Below are 7624 nucleotides of genomic sequence, written 5' to 3' on the forward strand. Positions count from 1 at the left end.
AAATTTTTCCAAAGCTTAGAATATTCCTTATAAATCAAAAATAAAGAAATTAAATAAACTCTTGCTTTGAAAAATCATATACTACACAAACCAAATTTATAATGCAGAAAGTTTCACTCACACTAGCGTACAATCATTGAATATATTTTCATTTGACTTTAATATTATACCAAATCCACAAATAATATTACATAAAATGCCGGTCGTAACATCCTCTCCCCCTTAAGGGATTCTGTCCCCAGAATCTAAGAGAAAAGATGAGGATGTCGGGAACGCATATCAGACTCTAACTCCCAAGTCGATTCTTCGACCTTAGGGTTCCTCCAAAGCACTTTTACTAACTTTACCGACTTATTCCTAAGACTCTTTACTTGCCAGTCGAGTATTTTAACCGGTTGCTCCACAAATGACAGGTCTGCCTGAATTTCTACAGGTTCATATTCTATCACATGGCTAGTGTCAGGATTGTACTTCTTAAGCAACGACACATGGAACAAATTATGCACATGACGATACTAAGGTGGTAAGGCCAACTCGTAGGCCACCTTTCCTACTTGACTCAAAATCTCAAAAGGACCTATGTATCTAGGTGCTAACTTCCCTTTCTTGCCAAATCTCATCAATCCTTTTCTAGGTGATACCTTCAGCAACACAGCTTCGCCAATTTGGAATTGAACGTCCTTACGTGCTGGATCCGCATACTTCCTCTGTCTATCTTGAGCAGCAAGCAACCTTTTCTGAATTAACTTGACCGAGTCATGCAACTGTTGTACCAAATCCGAGCCGAGAATTCTTCCTTCTCCTACTTCATCCCAACTTGTTGGTGATGTACATTTTCGCCCGTACAAAGCTTCGTATGGTGGCATGCCGATACTGGAATGATAGCTGTTGTTGTAAGAGAATTCAATCAACGACAAGTGATCGTCCCAACTTCCTGCAAAATCGATTGCACAACTGCGCAACATGTCTTTAATTGTTTGAATTGTCCTTTCGCTCTGACCATCAGTCTGCGGGTGGTATGCCGTGCTCATATTCAACTTCGTGCCAAGACATTCCTGAAATTGCTTCCAGAATCTCGAGTTAAATCGGGGATCTCTGTCTGAAACTATTGATACGGGTACTCCATGCCTTAGTACGATTTCGCGCACATACAGATGAACCAACTTGTCCAATGACGACTTCTCATTTATTGGAAGGAAATGCGCCGACTTCGTAAGACGATCAACTATAACCCATATTGCGTCATGTCTGGATTTCGTTCGCGGTAGTCCTACTATAAAGTCCATAGCGATATTTTTTCATTTCCATTCTGGAATCTTCAGGGGCTGAATTAATCCGCTTGGTCGTTGATGTTCTGCCTTTACTTTCTGACAAGTATAGCACTTCGCAACCCATTCTGCCACGTCTTGCTTCATATTTGGCCACCAAAAGTTCTTCTTTAAGTCTCGATACATCTTGGTGTTTCCCGGGTGGATTGAAAATTTTGAATTGTGGGCTTCATGGAGGATCTCATTCTTTAATTCAGGTACATGGGGAATCCATATTCTGGATGAAAACCTTAGTATCCCTTGCTCATCCCTTTGAGTATTAATCTCCTCTCCAGATAACTGATTCTTCTCTTTCTCCATTACTTCTTCTTGACACTTCTTTATCCTTTCCACTAGTGTTGGCTGAAAGGTCATTGAACGACAAACTTCCTCGACTTTTCCATAAGCACAAAGTTCTAATTCCAATTTTTCGATTTCTTCAGATAACTCTTTTGATGTTATCATCATATTCAATCTCTCCTTCCTACTCAGAGCATCGGCCACTACGTTTGCCTTTCCAGGATGGTAATTTATCAAGCAGTCATAGTCCTTGATAAATTCCAGCCATCTCCTCTGCCTCATATTGAGCTCTTTCTGAGTAAAAATGTACTTTAAACTCTTGTGATTCGTGTAGATTTCACACTTCTCTCCATAGAGGTAGTGTCTCCAAATCTTAAGTGCGAACACTATGGCGGCTAGTTCCAAGTCATGCGTCGGGTACTTTAACTCATGCGGCTTCAACTGTCTTGACGCATATGCGATCACTTTACTGTGTTGCATCAACACACAACCCAAACCCTTATGTGAAGCGTCGCTGAATATTACAAAATTCCCTTGATCATCTGGAAGTACCAACACCGGAGCTGTTACCAACTTCTGCTTTAACTCTTGAAAGCTATCTTCACATTCTGCACTCCATTCAAACTTTTGATTCTTTCTGGTTAACTTGGTCAATGGCGTGGTGATCTTCGAGAAATCCTTGACGAATCTTCTATAGTATCCGGCCAATCCTAGAAAACTTTGCACTTCCGTAGGAGTCTTTGGCCTCTCCCAACTCATAACTGCCTCAATCTTTGCCGGATCCACTTTAACTCCCTCATTTCCAATAACATGCCCCAAAAATTGAACTTCCTTTAACCAAAACTCACATTTGGTAAACTTGGCATACAACTTCTCTTGTCGGAGTATCTCCAATGCTATCCAGAGGTGCTGCTTATGTTCTTCTTCCGACTTAGAATAAATAAGGATGTCATCAATGAATATCACAACAAATTTGTCCAAATACTTCTTAAATACTCAATTCATCAGATCCATAAATGCGGCCGGAGCGTTAGTCAATCCAAACGGCATTACTAGGAATTCATAATGCCCATATCTGGTCCTGAATGCGGTCTTAGGAATATCTTCTTCTTTGATCTTTAATTGATGGTATCCCGATCTCAAATCAATTTTCGAAAAGCATTTTGCTCCCTTCAACTGATCAAAAAGGTCATCTATCCTTGGTAGCGGGTAGCGGTTCTTGATCGTCACCTTATTCAACTCCCGGTAATCTATGCATAGACGCATACTCCCATCTTTCTTCTTTACAAACAGAACAGGTGCTCTCCATGACGACGTACTTGGTCGTATCACTCCTTTATCCAATAATTCTTGTAGCTGGCTCGCCAACTCTTTCATTTCTGCTGATGCCATCCTATACGGGGCCTTTGAAACTGGTTCCGTGCCTGGAGCAAGGTTGATCTCGAACTCAATTTGTCGATCTGGTGGTAAGCCTGCACTACTAGAAAAACGTCAATAGATATCGGTTAAAAACCGGTGTCTATGTATGTAAAAATCCGATGTCTTCGTGGGTGATGTTAAAGACCCCCCATTTAACATCGGTTTTAAACTGATGTTAAATAGAGCATATAACATCAGTTCCATATTTAAAACCGATTTCTGTATCTTGATATTAAATTTCCCATGCATATCTAATCTTCATATATCATCATAATATGATATTTTTATCAATTTAAATATATGCGAGTTAAGCAAAATCTTTCAATTTAAATAATAAACTGATGTTACTAGTACCAGTAACAATAATTTTCATCAAAAACCGATGTTGACGATACCTTTGACATCGGTTCTTCATTGGTAACCGATGTCTATTGGTAGCAAACTGATGTCTATGATGCTTAATAACATCAGTTTTTTTGTTTTAAGATTTCTTTTGCTGTAGTATTTAACATCAGTTTTTATCGATGTCAATGGTCAACTAGAACTGATGTTATTATGTTAAATTAACATCATTTTTCATTGAAATAAATCATGTTGCCCATTTTAAAAATATAGATACCAAAAAAATTATCAAAAGAAGAAACTATTAAAATCAAGCTCCAATTATCATTACCAAATCAAACCAATCAAGTCTTACAACAATGAAAAAACTAAAAACTTATAATTCTCATAGCTACCCCTATAATATCATTCATACATTGCTCAAACGAAATATTATCCATACATTGCTCAAACGAATATATTCTGGTCACTGGTTCTTCAACTATCAATGCAGCTGAGTTGGGTCGTTGAGTCCTAAAAATATGAGCATCTGTCTTCCCTAGAGTGTTATTTTTCTAGGCATGTCAAGGTCAAAAATCTATTCATCTAATGTTAATATCGCCTGGAAATATCAAACAAAGCAGCCAATTAAACAAAGCAGTCAATAATCATATTATAGTTTATTCCAAGCATATGTAGGAAAGAGGTTTAAAAAACCTACTCTGACATAGTAAAATGGAACCATTATCAAGTAGCACTTACTGCAAGACCGTCGTTCTCATCCTTTAAAATCATAATAAATAGTTGATCCCCGAAAGCCATCGTATTGCTATCCTCGGACTCATAATTAGTACCTCTATCGCCTACAGATCCAGTATATGCTTCATCCATGAGATCCAGCAGCATCTGCAAGCATTAAAAAATGTCCTAACATATAGCATATTTGGAGTTAATTAGAATGTTTAGCAAGTCCACATTTAACCTCTGGAGAAGTACTCTTCTAAATTGAGGCTATGATTCAGTAGGACATTTGAAAGTGCCTTTCAATAGTCATATTTTATTTTTATCCGATAAAAATGTACTTTTCTGGAAAAAGTGAAGTTTTGGGATGATATTTGTAAACATTACTGTGAGGGATTGCTAAAGACTCTAGGCCAATACCCTTTGTAGGTAATGTTGTTTCAAACAGAGTATACTCTTTTTTTTGTTTTATTCTTTTTATTAATCAAGAGAACACAGGAGATTAGTGGTACAAATCGACAGACCAAGAAATGTAAATAAATGACGAATTCTAGCAGGTTCGGTGCGCTTATGTACATAACAATTCACAATAATCGACAAACCTTTTCGTATTGTATCAGTACTTACCTCACCATTTGATTGGATGCAATCGAGGATCTAATGGTTTTCGCAGCAACTTCTGTACCACGCCACTTGACTACATAAACTTGACCACCGTAAGCACCCTGCATCCATATTTTTGATGTGATGTATTAACTTACGTCAGAATTTTTGTCCGCTAAATCAGTAAGGGATTATTTCTAGTGCTTGCAGCAAGATTATTTACCTCACCAATAAAAACTGCTTCATTCATGTCCACTTCAGAGTTATCAATCTCATAACATGGATTAGTAGAGGCAAGTCCTATCAGAACCAAAAAAGAACATATAGGACATTCTTGTGCCATTGCAATCAAAACAACCATTCTTGTGTCATTACAATCAAAGGTGATGAAAAAACCATACAGGTCAATATCACAGGACTATTCGAGTAGTAGAGAAAAAACCATACCTGCAAACCTTGTTGCTTTAGAATAGTTTCTGAAGGGTCTTCACTAGTGCAAATATTTTCCACAGAATATATGTCTATATTAAGTACCGACCAACACTATAGATATGCATAAACAGATAGTATGAAATATCCCTAACAAAAACACAAAAAAATGTTAAAAAGTAGGAAGTTGTAAATACCTCCCACAGAAGAGCAGTCTGGTCTTTGGAGGAAGATGCCAAATGTTTGCCATTATGAGAAAATTGCAGAAACCAAACTTCATCCTTGTGTTCTTGTAATGTCTGATCTAACAAATTAAACAACTCAAACTGGAAACTTAATCATTACAAAAACAAGGTAGTGTATTTAGAGGGTTCTGTAATACTGCGCAGGGTATATAGATGGTAATGATAAACTTCAACTAAGGAAATTAACTACAGCACATAAAACTTGGAAGATATATTTTAAGTAATAGAGAGCCCTTTTAGTTGATAAAATCAAAAGTATTGTAATGATAGTGCATCCCATTTGAGATGTAAGCATAACTTGCAGAAATCTAACTTGTATCAACTTTTGCATAACAAAAGATAGCTACTCTGAAGCAAAATAAATACACAGGAATATTAAAATCACATTTCTAACCTATAATGTCTTTGAAGGAATCTGATCTCTTCCACACTGATGGTCTGTATACAATGACAGTTCACTGTTCAAAGTATTGTGAAACACACAAGCATCTCTTTGCACATCAAGAGCTTGTTCGACTAAATGCTCGAGCCTGCTTTCGGGAATCATGATAGCTGCAGGAAGCAACTTCTGCAATTTCTCTAAACTATGGTATTTTTTAATTTACTATTTTTTTAATTTAATATTGTTTACAAAAGAAGATCTCAACTCATTTTCTACCACATTTTTGTTTTCAAGCAGCATAATCAACTGTTCAACTTTCAGAACCCAATTCCTAACAAACTTGGCAGAATATATTCTTATCTTGGTGGAATAAATGCGCTCATGATATTCATCGAGAATTATATTTGTAGCCAGATGAAAACCTTTTAAAATTCCCTGAGAAAACACACCTGGAGAACCTCGATTTCTCCTCTATTTCGATATCTTTAGCCCCATGATCAGGCCTGATCAGGTCTTAACACACTCTGTATAGATCAATATCCTCCACTCCTGTAATAACTCAATTAACATACTTAAATGATATATATCATAGGAGAGGTAAAGAGTACTACAATGTTTGATCAAAATTTAGAATTAAAAAATAAAAAAACGTTTACAAATAATAGAGGGGGTAAAGGGTAAGAATCAACTTCTTCCGTAAATAAAACTAAACATCATCAGCTTTATGCTTCCGCTAAATAGCCTAGAAATATAGACATAAATAGTTTTTCTTGAGCAAAGTACAAGATAAATACAGTAACAAAAAAATTAACAATAATATCAAAAATTAAAAAAAATTACCTATCAACAAATAAGATGTAAATAAACTGCATATAATTTCTGAAAGCAGGTTGAGTCTATACAATATAACATCATACAACAACAACTTAAGCACAAATAAAATCAAAATAATATCACTAACAGATGTTTAATGAAAGTGGAGTCATTGATCATTCCTATATCTTAACCTTTGTGCAAGGAAGAAAGTATTTTCTTGACGCGATTGTTATTCTCTGCACCCTGATCATTTTGAACAAGGTGTCCTGCCTCTTTTACAAATTCCAGAGTAGCCTTGTCGCCTAACTGCCTGCAGTTGTATCCCAACATATTTATTTTAACTATAATCTTTTACTGATATTATAACTAAATTATTACGAAAAAGTAATATTAGTAGCATGGCTCTGCTGTAAAAATATTAAAAAATATGATTACCAAGAAAATTAACTAGAATAAAGGAGAGTCCAAACTCCAAAGTAAACACTATTTAAATATGTTGGTAGAGGTAATGAGAACTTACTGCTTGATGCTTTCAGCAATTTCGGAGTTAAAAATCTTGTCATCATCTCCCCATAGCAGATGGATTTTCTGCAGTTAAATATGACAAGCAGTCACCAAACTGATTTGTAATCATATGGAACATCTTCAGCATTAATCAAAAAACCTGACTTATCATAGCTCACATATTCGTCTTGAATATAACGATAATGTTATGGACAGAGTTAAAAACAAGGAGAAAAGAGGAGTACCCTGTCCTCCGACGACCGTAATTGAAGGTAACGCATCCCAGATAACAGGCAACAGGCTTTCTTCACAGTAATCACCATGAGCACTACTAGTTCTTTGTAATTCACATCCAATAAAAAATAAAAACACAACAAAAAAACTAAAACAAATGTGTAAAAATAAAAATAAAAGAAAAAGAGATACAATCAGTTATTTATATAACTGAAAACACCAACAAATCTGTTAAAAAGCTAAAATTGAAATTTAAAAACCACTTACTAATTCGAGCGGCATAAGGATAAATAACAACATAGATATGCCGATTGGAACTTCAT

At 35.9% G+C, this 7624-nt stretch overlaps 2 long non-coding RNA genes across 2 annotated transcripts; both read right to left on the reverse strand.

Annotated features, from left to right (window-relative positions):
- Positions 1–3850: 3850 nt before the first annotated feature.
- On the reverse strand, positions 3851–5944 carry LOC141687431 (uncharacterized). Its single transcript, XR_012561017.1, has 6 exons — positions 5760–5944; positions 5318–5424; positions 4920–4991; positions 4716–4813; positions 4110–4253; positions 3851–3969 (listed from the first exon to the last, which is right to left on the reverse strand). It is a non-coding gene; the product is annotated as an uncharacterized LOC141687431 (long non-coding RNA).
- Positions 5945–6603: 659 nt separating this feature from the next.
- On the reverse strand, positions 6604–7346 carry LOC141683250 (uncharacterized). The gene is made up of 3 exons (XR_012560204.1): positions 7313–7346; positions 7084–7151; positions 6604–6873 (listed from the first exon to the last, which is right to left on the reverse strand). It is a non-coding gene; the product is annotated as an uncharacterized LOC141683250 (long non-coding RNA).
- Positions 7347–7624: the final 278 nt, after the last annotated feature.

Source organism: Apium graveolens, chromosome 9, assembly GCF_009905375.1.
Source record: "Apium graveolens cultivar Ventura chromosome 9, ASM990537v1, whole genome shotgun sequence".
NCBI lineage: Eukaryota > Viridiplantae > Streptophyta > Magnoliopsida > Apiales > Apiaceae > Apium > Apium graveolens.